The sequence below is a fragment of the Ictidomys tridecemlineatus genome, chromosome 5 (assembly GCF_052094955.1).
Source record: "Ictidomys tridecemlineatus isolate mIctTri1 chromosome 5, mIctTri1.hap1, whole genome shotgun sequence".
Lineage (NCBI taxonomy): Eukaryota > Metazoa > Chordata > Mammalia > Rodentia > Sciuridae > Ictidomys > Ictidomys tridecemlineatus.
In genome coordinates, this window is record NC_135481.1 from 146,997,766 (window position 1) to 147,017,847 (window position 20,082).

At 39.2% G+C, this 20,082-nt stretch overlaps 1 protein-coding gene across 4 annotated transcripts in view; it reads right to left on the minus strand.

Moving 5' to 3' along the window:
- The window catches only part of Igf1r (insulin like growth factor 1 receptor), a 293,607-nt gene that overhangs the window by 73,384 nt on the left and 200,141 nt on the right, over window positions 1–20,082 (minus strand). The gene's annotated exons all lie outside the window — the stretch shown is intronic.

A 20,082-nucleotide genomic window follows, 5' to 3' on the forward strand; every position in this document is an offset into this window, starting at 1 on the left:
AGTGGGAAAACAATACAGAATTACTTAAATATGTATATTTTTGACTCTGATGTACAACATTGAATGAAGGTTCTAAATATTTTTTTTCTTATAAAAACACATGCTTGAAAAAAATATCAGAGAGCATAGATGAAGGAGTATGAAGAAAGCACAAATCTATCTGCCCACAAATGCCCCCTTTATTATCACCTCCAATGGATCCTTTATATGTGCATGGACATATAAAGACAAATACAAGGATCAAGCCATTCAGAAAGAATGTTTGGGCCATTATAGAGTGAATTTCATGATTGTTTAATGGTAATGTTACATCCCATTGTGGAGTCTCCTATTATCTTCTATTACTATTATGAACATCCTCAACATTTCATTAGGCTCACTTTCTAGGTTGAATCTTACCAAGTCAAAATTTCCTCTGGAAAGTTTATACTAACCTACAAACCTACTAGTTGCATTTAAAAAATTCTGTTTCAATGCAAACATGGATTCAAAAACCAATATCAGAACTTGGGACATTCAAACAAATGTCACCTCTGAAGAAAACTGATGAATTCTCATGATACTGTCAAGTTTAAAATAATCTTGCAATTTTCTCCTTTGAGATCATCTTGTAGCAGGAACATCAGGTTACTTTCCATTGTTTTTTTCTTATGCTTATGCTTTTTGGCAGTTTTTAGTTAGGCATACATATTGCCATGTCCATAGATCTTACATCTCTAGCCTTCATTACAGTTAGAAGTGGCTATGTGTCTTAAGTTCTGCCCAGTGAGTTATAAACAAATATTCTGACTGAAACTTCCTAGAGGACTTTTTAAACAGAGGGCATGCCCATTTTCCTCCTCACTGGTTGAAATGCAAAAATAATGCAAGGAGCTTATGCAGCTATCTTGAATCATGAGGTAGCACTTTCAGAAGGGTGGAGTGATATAAAAGAAACTTGGTCTCTAACACTGAACTGCTTATTTCTGGACTTCTTTAGGTGAAAGGGAAATAAACTTTCATTTTGTTTAAGTGACTGCTATTATATGCAACTAAACTAACTGAACCAAGACACTCCTTTCAAACTATGTAGAGGGGAAAAAGAAAACCATTCTTGTTGGTTAATGTATGTCATTTTGTAATTATGTGTGTCATTTTGTCCATGACTTCTGGCTATTTAAAAAAACTCACCTATCCAACAAATAACAAGGAGTTAACTATTTCTGATTACATAAAAAATGTTACAGGAGCTCCTAAAATATTGATATACATATACTGTCAACCATGATGATTATTTTGAAGAGTATAACATGAATTTAATTTAAAGCCTAGTATATTTACAGCGAACACAAATACATACTCTCTACAACCTCACCTTTCACTCAAAAACACAGAAAAATAAAATAGATTAAATGACTATTTAATTTCAAATATATCCATTATGGAGGTCACCTAGAGGCTCAAGATCTAAAGAAACATTGATATTGCATATGCTGACTTCAGATTTTTAAATTGATCCATCTATTCTTTATTTATCTACTTAGCAACAACTCATTGAGCATATGCTACACCTGTGTTCCAGACCAATGTGTATATGGATCAGTCTTCAGGGAAGGCATAGCACACCAGATAAGTAGGAATGAGTGAATGTGTATTATGTTTCTGGGAACCCTGGATGCCAGGAAGATTTGCAGAGGTGATGAGGCTGGAGCTGAAAGATGAAGAGGAGCTGAAAGACGAAGAGGACAGCAATAAAGAATACCACAGAGAGCACCACATGTAAATGTTTATAAAACCAATGGAGTTGCTATGGTGGTAGAAGTAGATACTCATGGCAAAGAGGGATGGGGACCAGTCACATATTGCCAAGAGGAAGAGGGGGACATGTCAGGGAGGCACTGAAGGCCTATCCATTGGTGGACAATGGACAATTCCTGAAAGTTTCAGGCAGAGGTCAGAGTTTTATATTAGAAAAAGTCATCTGTCAGAAGCACAGTGGGTATGGTGCTCAGGGAAGGCAGAACCAAAAAAGTGATCAGGCAAGCAGACAGACTTGCCGTCTATTATGTTGACCCTACAAAGCTCATGCAATATAATGGATCCACGAGGATCAATACAACTGGCTGCAGAAAATGATGCTCACAGTCTGGCTTTCCAGGTATACCAGCAGTTGTAGGCACATACTTCATTTAGAGCTGCTCTTCAGCCATCTACCCACTATCCTTTTTTGTTGGAGGAAGGGAAAATTAATTATGAATCTTACAATCACCATCAGAGACTAACTGGGACCAATATTAACTTGCAGAACTCCTTTTTATTCACTTACAATGCAAAGAAAATGCCATAAAAATGATGAGTAACAGACATTAAGTTCAAATAGCGATTCACATAGTAGTAAAATCTCAAGAGCATTTAAAAGAATAGAAAAATGTCCCCCTGAACTCACTTGCAATCAGTTATAACAAATGTAAATATTGGGCTTTCCCAGGATGAGAAAGAAAAGCAAACAAATAGCTGACAAAGTACCTGTTAGATATATTTTGCATTTCCAACACCCTTACCCCTTCCACAGGAAATAGCATGTCTGAGCAGGGGTCCACTGAAATCCCCCAAAGGGATAAATTAAAGGGAACTGAGTGCCACAAACAACACATAAGCTGGAGAAGTCAGGTTGGTTCCAAGTAACAGGAGCTACTTCCAAATAAATTTCAGAAAAGTTTAACTAGTTAAGATCTTTTTTTTTTTTTCCATTTTTTTTTTTTTAAAGAACAATCCCTCTTCAAAGAATCCCAAATCAATGGGTTCCTTTATACTAACTGGTGCAAACTGTGTATAAATACACATCCATTCTTTGCAGGGAAATGGATATGAGGTGTGATGAGGAGAAGAGGAGACTATAAGAAGGAAAGGTGACAAACTCCATACATAAGTAGTGGCTTCAGGCAGGAAGCTGGTGTTCCTCTCTTTGAAGCACACTCCAAGAGGATTCCAGGAAGCAGGCAGGAGAACTCGAGGAAGTCTGGGATTACAGAGTACTGCAGCCAGCTCCAGAAGCATACTGTAAATTTTGCCTCATCTCAATGTATATAAATATTATTAGTGTTCAGGCCTATTAAGGGATTTCTTGAAAAGCCCCAGGCAGTGTGTCTCGCCAGCAGATGGATGGCTGCTCCACATGAGTGCCAAAACTTAAAATTTAGTACAATAACCAAATTTCCCAATTATGGTGCTATGGGGGAAGGAAGAGAACCTTTTTCCTAGCTTCTGAGAATAAGGACCATTCAGAGTGTGATTAAAGGCATCTCAACTTTTAAAATTGAGAGGAATATAAAAACTACTATAAACTAACAAATGCACAGAGGACAAAGCAAATTGATTTTGCCCATGAGATCTTTCTATTCCTTGGAATTCTTACAATGATCAACAATAAAAACAAAAGCCCATCTAAATAAATGGGAAAAGCTAACACCAATGTCCCACACCAACCATTGAGTAGACTAGTTTAGGGGCTCGATCATATAAAAATGAGGCTATACATTTAAAGAGTCATTCTCTTTACTTTGGGAGAAGAGGAAAATAGGTCACTAACTCTCTCCCTCCCCAGAATCCTTTTATTTATTAAATTATTTCCAGGATTTAAAAAAAAATTGATTTTGCTTTTGCCAGTAAATTCTTCAGTGATCTTGAACCCAGAAAAATCATTTTCTTGTGGTGCAGGGGTAATGGGCATTGAACTCAGGGGAACTGGACTATCAGCCACATTCCCAGCTCTGTTTTGTATTTTATTTAGAGACAGGATCTCACTGAGCTGCTTAATGCCTCACTGTTGCTGAGGCTGGCTTTGATTCTCCTGCCTCAGCCTCCAGAGCCACTGGGATTACACAGGTGCACCACTGTACACCACCAGAGAAACCATTTTAAAAACAATGTGATAATAAAATGCTCTGCTGGAAGAAAAGATGGAAGACTTAATCTCTTGGCAAGGAACAAAAAGTGAAAGGGCCACTTAACCATACATTTTTAAATTTTTTACAATATAAATAATTTTAATCCCAAATAATTTCTAGAGGATAGAACTAATTTGTAGATGTTCAAATAAAATAAAGTTTCTGAATCAAAATACAAAGTAGTTTAGGGATGCCTTAGTTATTCTGGGTTGCCCTAAGTGACCTACCACTGTTCCCTATTTTTCTAATAGGTACTGATCATTATACATAAAGATCAACTGCTATAAAGTTCAGGAAAGTGAACTGGAACCTTCAAAGTACATCATCAAGGAGACACATGGTTCAAAGAAATTCTGTGTTCTCTTGTCTTGTCATGTCTCCATCTAACACCATGGGAGGGGAAGAAAAGAGAGATAAGAAGAGGGAGGAGGGGGCTCTAAATGGATTATCTGATTACAGGGTATCCCCAAGCTCAACCAGAAGTTCTCCTTGGGCTGTCTGCATGCTTCTCTAGAGGGCAGCTGGCTCAGGAGAGGGAATGAGAAAGGCTCCTTCTGACCTTAGCCTTAGGGATACATCTCAGTCCTCCTGGGCTCACACCCTGAGGACCAGAGTGGGAATACTGAGAGGGCAAGCAAAGGACCTATTTAGATGGTCACCAGGGAATCGGACTTCAGACTTAAGTTTGAATAATAAGCAGCAGCTAGCAGGTATGTAGGGGTGTTGGCAGAGATCATGGGGTGTATAGCTAAGAGAACCACAGGTAACAAGGAAAACCACCACATGTCTGAAGAATGGAGGCTGTGGAGATAGAAAGGTGAGAGTACCTGCTGAACCCTAAGGCAGAGAGCCTGAAATGGACTTTTAACCCACCAACTGGAGTCAGGACTATTATTGGGAAGGGTTGATTTTTCAGTAGGGAGTTCCAAGAGCAGAGGTGCATTTTAGAAGGCAGCCATTTCCTTCAGTAGTGACAGTGGCCTACATCAAAGGTCAGCAGTGCATATAGGAAAAAGCAGGGCAGATTCAAGATATATCATGGAGAATTTCTCTCTACATACATACACACACACACACACACACACACACACCCTTTTTTGCCCCCCTTTGAGGGTTTAAGAAAGATCATTTCAGTCTGGGATATAATGTTTTTTTTTTTTTTTTTTTTGGTACACATCCAAGTGGAAAATGCCCACCATGCCATTTTATGGTTGTGATCAGGAACAGTCGGGCTGGAAATGCCATGGGGCATGGTTAATAGACAGACAGACAAGGGATTGTGGGTGAAGTGGAAAATAGGGAGATCTGAGGATGCCCAGGACAGAATGGCAGGGCATACCACTGCTCACAGGGGTCCACCAGTACCCACAGAAACTCCTGCTTCTTTTAGAATGCCCCATTCCTTAAAAAAAAAAAAAAAAAAAAAAGAAAGAAAAAGGTCTTAAGTGGATTTCGGCATATACATCTGTGGATCTTCAGTCCTGTTCCTCTTTTCCAGTCTCTCTCAGTGACACAAATCACAAGCCTAAGTGATGATAAAGATACATTTGTGGAGTTTTTCTAAGTCTCACAACAATAATACCTTGCTGCTTGCTCTTTGGTCCTCAAATTAACCAGAGAGGGAATAAAAAAAAAGCCCTATCCTTGCAGGCTGCTCATGACACCTGCATGTCTCTGCCCCTGAAGGCAAAGGCAGACCAAAGAACTAAGGACCCCTTGCAGTTTGGTTGGAAGTTCTACTTTATTACTCAAAAAGAGTTTCCTCATCTATAGGAGCCATGATTGACTGCTGAGAGTCTCAGGGAACCCACTGTCACAAAGGATAGGAACAGCCTGGCAGGGGCCAGTGCTGCATTCACACAGGCTAGCAGATGAGCCATGAGGGTCTTTATTTGATAAAATATTCTTTTAAAAATAATTTTTATTTATACATGGACACAATGTCTTTATTTTGTTTATTTATTTTTATGTGGTGCTGAGGATTGAACCTAGTGCCTCACATGTGTGAGGCAAGCACTCTGCCACTGAGCCACAACCCCAGCCTAATAAAATATTCTTTAATCTGCCTTCAGGTTATCCTGTCACACATTCCTCCAAGAGAATCATTGTATTCCATCCCAGCCCTTTGGTTGAAGTTGTCTAAGTGTGCCATAATGGAAAAGCAGGCTAACTGGAAAATGTTTAAATCCACAAAGCAAAGCTAAATTAGGTGGGTAGGGGGTGGAGAGGGAAGGAGGGGGAGAGTGAGAGAGACAGAGAAAGAGAAAGGAAGACAAGAAGAACCTGTCAAGTTCTTGGTCACTGCAAGGAATAGCTAAAGGAAAACCTCATTGAATTTATGCTTAGAAATCCCAGGTGACTTCCAAACAAACAAGCTTCTCCCTGGAAAATCATAGCCGCTATGTGGGTTTAATTATGAACAGTGAAGGAAAGTTCTTGGGTAAACTCTGTCTTAAATGTTCATAACAGAAAAAAAAATCACATTGCCCAAAATTCCTCTTTATAATGCCAAAAAGAAAACACCTTCTGTTCTGGAGAGAACAACCCACCAGAGTAGCCAGATCTAGAAGAGACATCATTTTAATTTAGAGAAACTGAAGTATCTTCAGATTCTAACTAAAAAGAAAGATGCCCAATCAAAGGTTATAAGAAAGCCAGAGCTTTGGGGATGCCTGTAAGGACTCACAGAAAAGGACATTAGAGCACCTCTCCGTGTGCACAGCAAGGGTGGTCAGGGAAAAGGCTAGACACACAGGTTTTTAAACTGTTAACATAGTGGGTTAAAAGCTCCCATTTTCTCAGGGGTTGAGTACATACAAAGGAATTACTCCTTGTAGACTTTGAAAGGCTTTAAGACTCAGATTTGAGTCTGCTTCTTTCTTAACAGGAAGATGCCTGGAGAAGGCACCCTTGTGTCAACATGTGAACTTTCTAAAATACTAGGGTATAGAGCAGGCAAGAAGTTACACACTTTCACACCTTACTACTCCCCCTTTAACTCTCTTCTTCACCTTCCATTCCTTCTGAGGTGACACTGGGTTGCAGGACTACTTTAAAGCATGCAATACCAGAATACTAGGCAGGCAGCCATGTACATGAAGCTCCTAGAGCCATGAGGTCTGCCTGGCCCACTGCATCAGCAACATGTACTTACGCAGTCACTCCTGGTCATTCAATCCTATCTTTCAGAGATGAAAGAAAGTTTACAGGTCTCCCATATCATGCCAATCTAAAATACTTCTCTACAAAAACCTAGGTGATACTTCAAGCAGCATGTAAGCAAACTCATTAGAGGAAGTGCCACTTCATAGCTAGACAGCACTAATCTTGACTCAGCTCCTCCACACTCAAGGGAAATGGACTTTTCTAGAGGACACATTCTCAGTCCTCTCCTGATGCACAGGGGAGATAGTACCTTCTTTTCCAGCTCAGATTTGCAAATACAATAACTCTAATGTCCCAGGATGGTGATCCTGGCCTCTTTACAAATGCCTTATTCAGTCATAGCTTATGCAACCTACATGAACACCGCTACTCTTTAACATGCCCATAAAACTACTCCAATAGCACAGAAGGCATTTAAACTGATGGAATATTCTGAGACTAACAGATCAAGGCAACTTGCCTGGACTCTCTTTGTGTGATCTGAAGAAAAATTAACATCATCCTACTTACTGGATTTATGCTGAGCTTCTAATCATCTGAAATTCCTAGGTCTTTCTTTTTTTCCCCACAATAACTATGTTTCTCCTACATGAATGCACTTTATATCAGAGTCTGAATAAGGACTACTTATTAACATAAAGGTAATTTTCACTGAATATTTTCCATATACCTGAGAGTACATTAAGTATCACATTATTTAATTTAATCCCCCTAACAATCACACAGGGTCAGTATAATTATCCTCATTTGTAGTGATCAAATGGAGGCACTATGTGATAAAATAACTCATTCTCAGGGACACAGAGTTGTTAAACACAAACCTGGGCTTCAACCCAGACTCTCCTGTCCATCTATGGCAAACCTCTTTACCTGTAACAACCTTCTATGGTGGTATGTTGTTTTTGCATGTCTTTGCTATCTGACAGGAAATGATTGTAGAGTTCCTTTCATGCTACTTTTCTTTTAAAGCATGCATACATCAGAAAGAAATACATCACAAGTCCAGGTACTCTTGTCTCCCCACTGAATTACACTACTTGGTCTGAAGGACAAAATCCACTGAACATGATACTGAAGAAGGGTCCAACATTTTCAAGGAGATATGATATAACAATTTGGCTTTCTTTATTTATTGAGTTACAGGACATGGAACTTGCAAGGTAAATTTTTCCAGCATAAATCTGCAAGGCTGGATCTTATCAGGTATCTGCAAGGGTCACTGCTAAGTTATAACACTGAAGCAGCAGCTCCTCTCCTGGAAGGCATTACTCACTATGGCCCACTCTGCAGGGCAAATGTAACTATGTAGAAACGACTGTGATTTCAGAAAATAAGACTTAAAAGACCCAGAAGACTCAATGACCCACAGAGCCAGTTCCACTGAAAAAAGTCCTTCTAATGAGATTAGATAATCAGATTTCATTCTCTTTAGCAGTCCATACAGCTTAGCAAGACTGAAAACTTTATCATGGAGGAAAAGAAAAAATTTTGTCCTATCCTTTCCCTCTGGTAGAAAATATTCTGGAAGTTCTCAAAATAGCCAAGTTCCATGGATTCTCATGGTCTAGTACAGAAGGTAAGACACAAGGTTTGGCTGTTGATTACATGTGTGAACATTGAACATTTCATTAATGAGTGAAAGAAATAATCACCTACTGACAATGCCCACGATCACTGAAGACTCAGAAACCAACAAGCAATGCTGGTCAGAGTACTGAGACAACAGGAAAACAAACACCACAAAAAGGGCAACCAAGAGACCAGAGGAGGAAAGTTATGAATAGCATCATTATTAAATAGAGATTGAAAGAGCTGGTAGTAAGAGTAAAGACATCTTTGGTTGCAAAGATGCAGTGCAGGAAATTATAATGAACAACAAAGACTAAGAAGCAGGAGGTAGCTCAGGAATTCTTCCAGCTCAGTTGCTGTCTTTGGTTAGTGTGGGTTAGATGATTTTCTCTTTTTTACACATTTTTATTATGTCTTTATTGAGATATAATTCATAATACTTTACAACCCACCCACTTAACATGCAAAATTTTATGGCCTTCGATATATTCACAGTTGTGCAAATACCACATTAATAGATGTTAGAATATTTTCATTACCCCAAAGAAAAGCCCTTACTCATCAGCCATTTTCCCCATTCCCTTATCTTCTCTCTTGTCCTATGCAGCCACTAATCTTACTCTGTCTCTTATCAATTTACCTATTGTGAACATTTCATTTAATGAAACCATACAAGGGTGTCTTTTTTAAGCTTCTTCCACTTAGCCTAATGCTTTCAAGGTTCATCTTTGGTGTGGCACCTATTACTACTCCATTCCTCCCGATTTTCATTCAGAAATTTTGGCTTTCATGATTACACCATAGGAAAAAGAGCTCTACAAGCCTTTTTATTAACATGTAGTAATAAAATCACAGGTACGTCAGTGCGAAGTTGGTGAGAGAGGCCTGTTTGGACTCCAAAATATATCTGCATTCTCAATTTATTCTAAAGGAAGAAAAACTTGATAACTATCAAAATGATTAAATTGTATCATTCTTTGATTATCAGGGGGAAAAAAGAGCCACCTGATCTGTGGAGAAATGGTCATCCACCATGCCGTTCCTCTCTGCTTCACATCACCATGCCACCTGCTCTACTGATACGGAGTACATATATACAAAAAGCCTAATTTCTGTAGAAATTCCTGGAAAGTAAAGTTGGGGCTGTATCACACCTGGTCTCCTTAGATGACAGTAAGGGAAAAGAAAAGAAATAATGTCCAATATTAAGAAAGATTGGGGAGGCTCAGGGGTTGTAGCTCAGTGGCAGAATGCTTGCCTACCATGTGTGGGGTACTGAGTTCGATCCTCAGCACCACATAAAAATAAATAAGAAAGATGGGTGGGTGTTTGATCTAAACTGTCCCCAAAATTATTTTAAAGTCCTTTCAGAGCCTACATACAAATTTGGAAAACAGGCAGATGGGGTGGGACTCAAAGACAAAGACAAAGAGGGCTGACACTGGGGTTCAGACCAGATGGATGGGGCTCCAGGGAGCCACAAGCAAGGCCAGTGTGGGCTGGGTGGTTTCACACATGAACACAGAGTGTGTGTTTCTCTCACCACCTTTATTTTTTCTTTCTCAAAAAAAGAAAGGAGAATTCTGCAGAATGGCAACTCTCCTGAGTAGTTCTTCTCCAGTGCTATGAGCATGGGCTGGAGCACACAGAGACAAGGATCACTTCTGACTGCCTGTCACAGATGCTTAAATGGACAGGGTGGAAAAAATACTCTTTCACACACTTAAAAATTACTCTGAGTTATTTTAAATTTGGAACTGTTTGTATATTCCTTATAAGTTTATAAAACTCACACTGTCCCTCCATGACTAACTAAAGTGGAATTGAGAGAGTAGTCTATATTTATAACTTGCCTGGTTGTTCGTGCTTACAGCCCTATTTCCACTCTCTGTTACTGTACACAGAGTTATGTGAGGTATTGTGGCCTCCTAAATGTTGCTCATTTCCTAACAAGGCAGGCCTGTGTCCCGGAGGGACAAATTGGGGGCTGTTTTGACCAAGTGGAGGCCAAGCTTAGAGGGAGAGGCCTCCAGCATTGTGGTTTTGGCTGTATCTCTTAAAACAGTGTTGAGGCCATTTCTGGGCAATCACATACCTTCCTTGTGTTGACCCAAGTATCAATGCTACTGACATACATACCCGTAGACGCTCAAGGTTATATAGCTTTCTATTGATTTTGGTAGAATTGTTAGTCTAAAAGGTACAATTCTTCAACAACCTATGCAACAGCCCCATTCCACACATAAACATTTATGTCAACATATTCAAAATGACTGAGCACTATCACTCCTAGGGAAACAACTACTTAGAGAACTTCACAATGTTTTGGATAAAATTTTGTCAGCAACAGAACTCTTTATCAGGAGGCTGTGATAAACATATAAGAAATCTGTGGAGGTATACTTTTACAGTATCTGTGGGGTTTAAATTTTTGCGTGCAAACCTGTACACATGTGCTTCACCTGTTCATAGATGACGAATAAATGAATAAGAACAACCTCTCTAGAGCTGGCTGCTTACGATGAAACAAACTTCTCCAACCACATCACAATTTGCCAAAACACTTTTGGAAACTTCTTTTTAACAATAAGCCTGGCAACCATAGTACATTTTTGATACAATCTGAAGAGAAGCAAATCTTAAAAAAAACAAAAAACAAAAACATGGCTCATAAAGCCCCATTTTTCTTTTTGTTTTCCTGATGTCTATTATCATTGATTTCATTTTCTTTCTGCAACTTTAAGATTTTTATTACCTACAGACATGCATCACTTAATAATAAGGGTACAGTCAAAATGTGAACATCATGTTGTATACTTACACAAACTAAGACAGTGATGATGTCATGAGCAATATAATCTTACAGGACCACTGTCATGTATGTGGTCTGTTAAATCTATCATTGACTGAAACATCCTTACACAGTACATGACTATATTTAAATTTGTATGAGCTCTTAAAGAAGTAATGCACTTTTGAAACGTGGTATTGTGCCTTAAAAATTTGTTGGGTGTGGCTTGGGAGAAAATGCTTTATTTGTAAATTTAATCTCTCTTTTTTGGTAATCGAATCTACCCAAGGAATACTCAAGGTCTGTAGCAAGAGCTACAGACCAATAACTTAAGCCAATTCATTTTTTACCTTTCCAGCATCTCTGGTGGTCCCTCCTTGTATTTTATTACTTTTTGATGGCACACTAGTTAAGACTAGTTAACATTTATTTCAGAGTGTATCATATGCTAAAATACCATGTTACTCTTTTCAATTATCAAATCTGTTTGCTTGCCCCATTCCCTGAAGTTAAAGTTATTTTTCTATAGTGTAAAAATCACAAAAGATCAACCACACTTTTAAAGTAAACTGTTATTCAGGATGGTAGAAAAGGTCGTCCCTGATAATTACATATTCAATCATGTATTCTGGTTAACAGAAGCCTCATGAGAATCAATGTTTTTAGACATCTGGATCACAGAACACCCCCACCTGCAAAAAATATATGCAACTTATAATTAGCTGATCTAATGATTCAAAAGTATCTCAGAAAAATATGAAAATATACAACTATCAATTTTGGAACAGCCTTGCGTCGACTACTATTATACACACACACACACACACACACACGTATGCACGCAGGCATGCGCGTGCAGAAAAACACTTGCCATTCCCAGGGAATTATGTTGGCTTTTACTTTGTGTTGCTTAGTTTCTATTTTTTGTGAGTGGAGGGGCAGTGCACTTGAACCATTAAGTATCTATATCTAGTATCATTTCCTGATTTTAAGCATTTGGGTCCCTCCAGAGTATTGCCCAAACTATCAAGTGAATTATATTGTTCTCAGCCCAAATATCACCTGTGGTCTAGGAGAGCTAGAATGTTTAGCAAAATATGACAAAGCCTACTGTCATCTCTGAAAAGTGGGGTGGAGAATTCAAGGGTTTGCCCTTTAGACACTGTGGTATGAAGCCTGTAATTTACCTTATAATTTTATAAAATTATACGACCCCTCTGGGATGGGCTGCAAAAGGTCAAGCACAGCAACCCTAGCAGTGCTGAAGCCCATCTGTGCTTGGAAGATACATGTGGGTTCATGACTTCTTCATGACGTAGCCGCCTTCATCCCATTTCATATCCTTAATGTTGGGAGGTAATGTTTTCATTACCTCTCAAGCATGATCTGATGTATACTTCAGTCTTATTTTCAGAGTTCACTGGACTTTTCTTTGAAAGATTAAGGAACTTTTAACACTGAGGAGAACTTTGTAAAAACAAAGCAAGCAGGAAAGTTCTTCAGTGCAAAGTAAAAAGGAAGCTCCAAACTTGCAAGCCATATTCTAGGATCATTCCTGTATTCCATCCTTGGTCTGAAGACTGAAGCAATTTGCACAAAAAGTTCAAAACCAAAAGGGGTCAAATTGCACTCGAGTTCCAAGGATTATGCCCATGAATCCATATGTTTGGAGGATGTATACGGTTTACTTACTAAGTGAAGAGATCTGTAGACAGCAACTTGTAGGACACATGACTGTACTTCCCAAATCAACTTTTAAACTCTTTGCCTGAATATGGTAAAACCCCAAACTAGTCATCTGCCTCCCCCAAAGCATCTCAAGCATATAGCTCTTCTTCAAAAATCTTTTCCAAAATTCTGGACTCAACCTGAAAATAAGGATCTGAAAATATTAAAGAGTTATCTTTTTTCCCCTCTTCTTCAAAGGAATAAGTGATGTAGCAACTTCCTTGAAACTCATGTCAAAACAACTGCTGTCTCATGGGATACCAGAACATCCTCATCCTAGAGCAGAGGGCCCAAGAGGTCAAGGTGCGGAAGCTGTAGTGCTTGCAAACTGGTGTGCAACATCCCTTGGGATGTGTATGCGTTTTACTCTCTGAGAGAACAAGTACTGGTAAGTGACAACAATTTTTTTTTTTTTTGCAAACAATCAGAGTGACCTGAAACCCAGGGTAAAGGCTGAAGTCAGCGTTTGTTCACTGCAGTGTGAGCCAGACTGTGCAACGTTGTTAAATGAAGCACTCTGAAGAAGGGAAAGACTTCTTGTTTTCCCCTATTCACCCAGGAGGACCTCTCACCTAAGGTCTGAGAGAGGGGAGAGGGAGAAGGGAGGAGGAAGGAGGGGACTACGATCACTTTGTTCTGCTTCACTGAGGAGCTGGAGAGCATCTTTGAAATGAGATGAATGTCCAAAGGAAGGAGTAACAAGATTCTGAGCTGAAAGCAACCCGAGAACTCAGGCATCCAGTTGAATGTCTTCATTTGGCAGATGAAGAAAGAGAAGTCCAAAGAACTGAAGCTACAAAACTCATACTGCTCACAAGAGTTGGGCTGAATAGCTAGGTCTCAAGCCTCTGAGCTCAGGGCTCTTGTCACATCATAATGTCCCCATACCTTATGTCTCTAAAAACAACAGCATTTCTCAACCTTTATAAACATGCAACCCCTTTTCATAAACAACCCACATCTCCTTTAATATTATTGTAAATTTTCAAATAAATTTTTTCTCACTTTTCAATTCTGAAACTGCCTACTGAATGTACTCCTTCCTAATTGTGCTTGTCCCTAACTTCACAATCATACTTCTCTCAGTCTAAGTACAGTCTATTAAATGCATTTTTGCCCAGCTTCACTCCCCTTACTCCCATCTAAATAAATAGCACCTAAATTTTCCTTAAGTCCACGTTCTCCTGCTTCACAGACTGGGAGACCTTATCTTGCTAAATTAACATTCTCAGCCCACGCTAGAGTCTGTAGGGGCACAGATGATACATTCTGAACCTGTTACTTCCATCCTCCTGCCCTCTCCACACTGCATGCCCATAATTCCTCACCCCTCTCCACCCCCATCCTTTGAAATTTCTAAACCCCAGTAGAGGAAGCGCCGCAGGGCTCTTAATAAGCTCAGTCATGCTCGAAATATCCGTTTCACCCACGAGGTACTGTAGGCAGCAATTCTGACCAGAGCACACATTTAGAGAAAAGATGATCTGTCTCCAAGATTCAATATTTGGAATTCCTAAAAACACCATTCTTATTCATTTTCATTAACATACCTGTGAACTTGAAAAAGTTTGGGAGTTGATGCTGTAATAGACAGCATCTACCTAAACATGTGGTAACGACAGCAGGTTAAGAAATTGTCTTTCCTCTTGCTGTGACCACAGAGGGTACATATTACAACTATCCTTGCTCTGGAACTTGCAAAACTTACAGGAAATCTTCCACCACCCACATAGAAAACCCGATGCCAGAAAAATGAAATGTAAACATTTTATATTAAGTTAGCCAGGTGTTTAAAAAACAACATCATCCCAATCTGATATTTTCAAATCCTGGCTCACTTTCAAGTCTCAGGGTGCACAGGGCACAGGGAACCAGATACAGCAGACACATGGCTTTTGCCCCTGTGTAAGATGTTTTGCTTTTCTGATGAACAGAGAAATCTGCAAATTAGTACATGACTCAAGGTGTCAAAAGAAAGAATCTATCAATGTGTTTCCTTTATGTAAGATGTTCCTTCTATATCTTTTCACTGGATGGGATAGGTATAAAGAATACAAATCTATTTATCCAAAGAAATCTTTAACTTGATCCCAAACTTATTGAAGATATATTTGAGAGAATTATTATTGGAAATACAGAAACAGGAAAAAGTAGAAAATGTTGATGTGTCACATGTCTGTTTTTGTAAAATACTTTGTTCAAGAAACAAAAAAACAAAAAACAAAAAACTACCAGTATGATAACACTGTCACTGACTCCTAAACCCTCCCACTGGGACTATTTCATCCTGTGGGTGCACATTCCCTACAGTGGCCCCTCTACAGTCTCAGCTTGCCTCCTTGGTGAATAGACATGAAGGCATGAAGCACCATTCCTCTGCACATAAGTAGTGTCAAAAATATATTAAAAAGCAAACAAAACTACTAGCTCTGAAGTTATGCTGGCAAAATTTAAAGCAACAATTTAGAAACAGACTACACCCATTTATGTGCCAGTTGGCCACATTTTTAAAGGCCCAAGTCATGTCTGTGTGACTGTGTTGTCTACTTTTTAAAAAGTGGGTTTTAGGGAGTCAGCATTTACAATTTTGAGATGCTTTGGTTCAAGGTCTGTTTAGGAGACAAAATATGGGAGAATAAGCTGGGCTAAGGATTGAGAAGAACATGGACTCGGTAGTTAGAAGTTGTCACCATCAGATGCTGTTGGTCAAAGGAACTTCAGTTCCTCAATACACACAAAAGACAAATCGATACCACCTTGTGCTACTGGTGCAAGAGTAAATGTGGCAAACCAGGTAACTACTGTGTAACAGTGACTTGGAAACATCCCTGCATCCTTACCCCATCACTCAAGGCCACTACTATGGGAGGATGTCAGGAGCATGGCAACTGCCTAGGCCTCTCTGAGCCTTATGAAGGAAGATGGAGTCATTTATCCCTTCAGCAAATATTTCTGTAATTTCCTGGTGCAGGCCTTCTGGAAGTTCTGAGACACAGCTATGTGTACTCCAGGTTCTAAAAGGGCTGCTCAGTGGATGATGTTACTAAATCAATGATGGGGATACACAGATACACATGTTTTCTGCCTTTGTGGTCTCTGCTCCAACCACATTGGCTCCTTTCTTTATCTAGAAGGAAGGGCAGACCCTTTTCCTGATTCTGGGTCTTCACTCTCATTGTTCTTACTGCCTGGCTTTTGTCTCTTTCCATTACCTACCTGCCCTGAGGTGCTTCAATGACCTGCCTATAGGCTGTCCTCACACCCAAGAGGTTTCTCCTGACCATCCCCTCTGGGTAGGTGCCACTGTTGTTTGCCCTATCATGTGATATCACAGCATCATCTTCATCTCCTTTAAAGCATCAATCACTTTTGCATTTATAAACAAAGATTTTTGTTTGTTTGTTTGTTTTGGTGGTGCTGGTAAAAGAACCCAGGGCCTCCTGCATGCTAGGCTAGCATTCTACCACTGTGCCACCCAGCCTCCCCTTCTTCTTCTTCTTCTTCTTCTTTTTTTAAAATTGTAGTTGGACACAATATCTTTATTTATTTATTTTTATGTGGTGCTGAGGATTGAACCCAGGACCTCACACGTGCTAGGCAAGAGCTCTACCACTGAGCCACAACCCAGCCCAGCTTCCCCTACTATTTTGCCAAAAAAAATAGTGAAGGAGGAGGAATTACTGTTTCCTGGGTACAGAGCTTCAGTTGTGCAAGATGAAGACAGTTTTGGAGGTGGATGGTGGTGATGATTGTACAATATTGTGCATGCATGTGATGTCACTGAAATGCACACTTAAAAATGGTTCAGACAATGCATTTTAAGTTATATGCATTTTATCTCAATAAAATAGATTGTTTTTTAATGTTTAATGCTTTTGTTTCATCCACTAGTGTACACTAGACTGGTGGCAGGAATCCTATGTATTTTCATCACTATGTGACTCCTGACAAACACGCTGTAAGTTTTTTGAGGGCAGTGACACTATTCCTTATTTTCATCTCACAGCTCCCTACAGAGGACCTTATACACAGGTGGGGTGAGATGGTAATTTAACCCTAGCCTACTACTTAACAAACTTTCCAAAAGCAAAGTCCTTGAATTTTATACAGAGGTGGGGGGAGGAAGCATGTGTGTATACAAACACAGATTTTACTGTGCTTCTTCTTATGCCTTGGCTGCCAAGAATTCTTGAGGAGTCAGATTCCAGGAAGAATAAGCTTCCTTAAGCTTCCTTCTGCTGTGGTGTAGTCATCTTACTAACTTGGCCATTTGGGTCCTATATTACCCATAACATTTTTTGCTGTTGTTTTTGTTTTAATTGAAAGTTGCCTTAAATTCTCTGTGGAATTAGGCAAAGTGTAAATGGAAAGCAAATAAATCAAATAAAACAAGGGGTTTTCCTGCAGGGTAACTATTCTTCTATGTTTTGATGGTGAATTCTTACTAAATAAATAACTGATGACAATTCCCTCTTTAATAAAGAGGAAAAATAATAAAAATCAGAAAAGTTATTTTTAGGGATGAGGAAAAGAGTGAAGCACAATCTTCTGGCTTCATTTCTTTGGTGGTTTTCCCCAAGAATAACCAAAAACATAATTTAACTTAACAATAAGTCTTAGCTCTCTTCAAGGCCACACTTGCTCTTGGTAGACACCACCCCCCATCCCCCGCAAAAAAAAAAAAAAAAAAAAAGAAAGAAAGAAAAGAAAGAAAACAATTCTCATATTCTCAGATTCATATTCTCTCTCTCTCTCTCTCTCTCTCTCTCTCTCTCTCTCTCTCTCTCTCTCATGATTTGAACAAACCTGAAGGTACCAGCAGGGAAGGAAACAATGCCTGCCTGTTGTTATTAGTAGTAAGACACATACCAACATACCATTTATGAGGTACTCATTGCTACATGTGCCAAGAGCTTGGCATGCACTGTCTGATTTAATCTCCCCAAAAAACCAGAGGAGGGAGGGCCTGCTATTTTTCTATCTTCAGAACTGAAGCTAGAGGCCCAGAGAGTGGTATGGCCAGAGTCACAAAGATTGTAGAAAGCAGAGCTAGAATTCAAACCTAAGAGATCAAACTTCAGGGTGATGCTTCTGATGACTATGCTTTAGGGCACCTGCAACCCCTCCCCAAAGATTCCTTCAACCATTCCCATAATTTTGGTAACAGTGGTCCTGTGAGGCTGGATTTTGCCAGGAAGACAGAGCTGATAAGTAGGAGACAACTACTAGTGAACACCACTGGCAGATGGCAAGAGGCTCCTTTCCATACCTTAAAAATGTGTCAGGGCCATTCTGGTCCACTGAAAGCTCCATAAAACAACGAATTTGGCTACTTAGAAAGTGAAAGCCAGGCTTAATGGTCCCACTTATAATACATGCTACTTAGGAGACTGAGGTAGGAGGATTAATTGTGTCCAGGAGTTTGGGCCAGCCTGGGAAGCACATCCAGGCCCTGTTTTGTTTTTAAAAAGCAAAGTGAGGGGAGAAAAAAAGAAAAAAAAAGAAATGTGTCACATTAGATTGGGTAGATTGAAGTGATGGGAGGGGAGGGGAGGGGAAGGAGAGAGAGGAAGGGCAGCAGAATAAAATAGACACTAGTATTGCTGTATGTGTATACGTGTCTGTATAACCAATGTGATTCTGCAACCTGTACACTCAGAAACATGAGAAATTATACCCCATTTGATTCAAATGTATGGTATGTCAAGATCATTGTATTGTCATGTGCAACTAATTTAAAAAAAAGCAAAACAGACAAACAAACAAACAAAAAGTGGAAACCTTATTTTGTGCTTCAAATCTGAATATTTCTCAATTATTTCTACTTTAAATGCCATAATTCATACAAATTGGTAGAGCACAGAATTAGTACCACACCATGATTAAACACAATATTTAATCACGATGGCATTTAAAAAAAATGCCAAAGAGCTTTTCTTTTCATAAGCTCTTATCAATTAAATATTTGTTCATTTAATACCTGAGTGCACCTTTGTAAGGCATGCCAAGCACATGAGGACTCACAGAAATGCATGAGCCTTTCTGTAGTCAGACAAGGAGAAGAGATATACACATAGATAAAGATTCATGTCCTAGGAAGACAAGAATGCTTCTGAGAAGACCATAGGATGGAAGGGCATGAGCAAGACAGGAATGCCTAAACAGGAAATTAAAAATCGGGCAAGGGACCCTTGGGGTTTAGAGACTGGAGTGTGAAGACAGTAGGGATTTTCCAATCCACATATTTCAACAGAAAGTTATAAATCTTCATATTTATTAATATGTAATTGAAAATTCTTAAAAATTAGCTCAGTGTGTTTTACCTTTAAGAAAGATCTTAATTAAACAAACAAAATTTGTTTAAAAAAAAATCACAGAGATGGGGTCCAGAAAGACTCTTCTGTTGTCTAAACTTAATGCCTATGGATCATACATTCCCGAAGTTGTTTAGAATGGGTTATTGCTCTTTCTCTCTTCTGGCACAAGGAAGTTTTAAAACATTCATAATCCCTCCATTAAACAAACAAACCAACCTCCATTGTGAGAGGCATCATTGGGAATCTGCTTCCTTGTCTTCCCATCACAAAAGGAGAGGAGTACTGAGGAATAGACTCCATTGGTCAGGATTTCAAGCATTTAGAAAAGTGTAGCAATGTTGCTTGACCAGACAAAGTGAAAAACAAAACCACAGTCATTGTTAAAACAAGCTCTCTCACACACTTCTACAATATATCAGGGATTTCTAAAAAGGACCACACATTTAGTAGATTTTAAAAATGTTCACAAAGCAGAATGATGGGAGCAAATAAGTGGACATCACTCCTCTCCCAAGCTTATCAATTTCTCATTTCTTCAAGCTGCCAACATGACGGCCAGCAGTCCCTCTCATCCCAACAGGAAGAT